Below are 2772 nucleotides of genomic sequence, written 5' to 3' on the forward strand. Positions count from 1 at the left end.
CAGCGCTGACTGTACCACTCTCCTCTCTCACCCCGCACACCTGCCACTTCCACCAAGCCAGAGGGGCCCCCAGGAGACACTCCTGGGATCAGGACCCGGATCCCCGAGGGTAAACTGTGCTGCTCAGTAAAGGCCCTCCCCATAATCATTTCATTCTCAGAGTGAAATCTCAACAGACACTTGCACGAACCCTCTGGTTCCAGCCAAACTGCTCTATTCGTGATCCCCAGAGCACGCCTGGCACCTTCCCACCTTGGCATTTGCTATTTGCTCATGCTGTTTCCCTAACTTCATTTTGCACACCGTCTTCTCTACCTACTAGACCCTCCTCCCCTCAGGGGCCAGCTCAGATTCCAACCTCTAAAAATCCCCCTCCATTGCCTCAACTGGACCTGCCCCTCTCCCCTTCAAACTCTTCTCCGTTATCTCGCCCATTTCTCACTGCCGGGCAATGACCACGTAGCTGTCTGGCTGTTTCTCTCTCTCCCACCCCTTATACCTTATAGCTCTTATACCTTGTAGCTCACAGAATGATGCAGTTGAGAGGATGTTATAAACATAATCTCATGTTCTTAATTTCCCAGAGAAAGAAAAGCTCAGTGAGGTCAAAGGATTTACCCAAGGTGACACAGCAGGATAGAGCAGGCCTGGGTATAGAATACCAATTTCCCATGCCCTTCTGCAGTATTTTCCTCTCACTGTGCTATTTCCCTGTCAATAAAGGCTAATTTCCTATGGGAAGGGAATGTGTTTTATACTCTATATACATATACTTTCCCTCCTCATACCTTCCCCATTCCTGGTATGTAGTAGGTGCTTGACAAATATTTACTGCTGATAAAAAGGCTCTCCTATTTGGAACTACAATGTTCATGTAGTCTCAAATATGAAAATGATTCTTTTTTTTTCTTTGAAAAAGGGAACATTTCAACATAAAACCATCAGAGAGAAGCAGTAATAATAAATAAATATATTTAAATGTTCTTATGTAATCATCCAATTCTCAGAAGCACTAAGGAAGGATACCTCAAGGCCATTTTGAGACAGTAGGGAGTAGATCAGTCTGATGTCTTCCTTTTCCTGACTGCCAGATAATTCTGCTCAAAAATTCATTACAGAGATCAGATGTGGCGACTGTCATACTTAATTCAACTAAGTATATTGAGATTGTTGTGTGCAGGACCATGTGCTCAGCTAAAGTAGAAGGTCAAAACACCAGAACCTCACAGATTAACAGTGAAATAGTCACATGTAAAAGTAATTCTACATCAAGACACATTCTCAAGGTACTCTACTGGAGGGTCAAAATGAATAACAAATAAGCACTTGAAAAATTGTTCTACCTCACTATTAAGCAAAGACAAGCAAAATTTACATAATAATAAGTATTTTATGATCAAATTGACAGGTGTTTTTGTTTTACATTATAACATCTGTTGACTACAGTTTGGGAGAAAGGGCTCTCAAACACTGGTGGTAGAGGGTCTTTCCTGGTGAATAATGTAGCAAAATTCTTAAAAACCTTAAAAATGTACTTATCATTCATTACACATTGCAATTGTATTTCCACAAGTAAACTTAATAAAGTCTTCTTTCAAAAATTTTGAGAAAAAAGATGTTCACTGCATCAATATTTTTACTTACAATAGTGAAAAGTTGGATAGAACCTAAATAATGACAATAACTAACATTTAATTGAGTATTTACTATTTCTCAGACACTGGTCTGAGCACTTTACATGGGTGAATTCATTCAAACCTCAGTAAAAATCCTATGAGGGAGATACTATTATTATCATCATCCCTATTTTACAGATGAGTGACTGAGGCACAGGGATATTAACTAAGCTGGTCACACACCCAGTAAATGAGTCAGGAGTTAAGCCCAGTAGTCTAGCTCTAGAGCCTGTGTTCTTAACTGTTTCATTCTCCCTCTCTCTCTAAACTCTTCAATCTAAAGCCAATGATAACAAAGTGGTTAAAATCAGTAATGTTCAACGTGTGTGTGTATGTGCATGAGAGAGAAAGAATTAATGTGTGTATCAGATCAAGTAGAGAAGTGTCATGAGAGTGTTTCCCAATTGTTACCTAGAGCCTCTCTTACTGGTGGGAATGTGTCGTACTCCTCAGGAATAATGGGGAGGAAAGGAGAGAGAACCACTGGGTTACATGAACTAGAGCACATATATACAAATATTATGTAATTATTTAAAAATATGATATATAATTATATTGAGTTATAGCCTAGAAAATATCTTTCAAAATGTTTTGACATGACCTATATTAAAAAATAAACATTTGACATCTCAACCATCCATAAAAAGTCAAGGATCCACTGGCTCATGCCAGTTCAGCTGTGCTAGTTGTTTACAATGGGTTTCTATTCCTATGTTATGTCAGTTGTTAAATATTTTGAATATCATATACATTGTTTTATACACACACACACACAGACACATCTGAAACAGAAATTTCATGAAATAATATCTAGCAAATGTGATATACTCTTATATGTTCTATTCCATTCCATTCTACTCTTTTCTTAAAATTCTGGCTGTTAGCCTCTCGTTGATTTCATTATTAAATTAATGTACCCATCGTTTGACAACAATCCTAGAAGAAAGTCATGGTTCTTGTAATACTTAACATGTCCAGGAGGGGGCACCACAATTCTAGCCACACACATACATTTACCATGGGCTCTCCAATGGGGGAAAAAGGGAAGGAAGGGCAGGGATGTTGCAGGGCACAGCCCAGTGGACAAGGAGTGAGC

Source organism: Microcebus murinus, chromosome 9 (assembly GCF_040939455.1).
Source record: "Microcebus murinus isolate Inina chromosome 9, M.murinus_Inina_mat1.0, whole genome shotgun sequence".
NCBI classification, from domain to species: Eukaryota; Metazoa; Chordata; class Mammalia; order Primates; family Cheirogaleidae; genus Microcebus; species Microcebus murinus.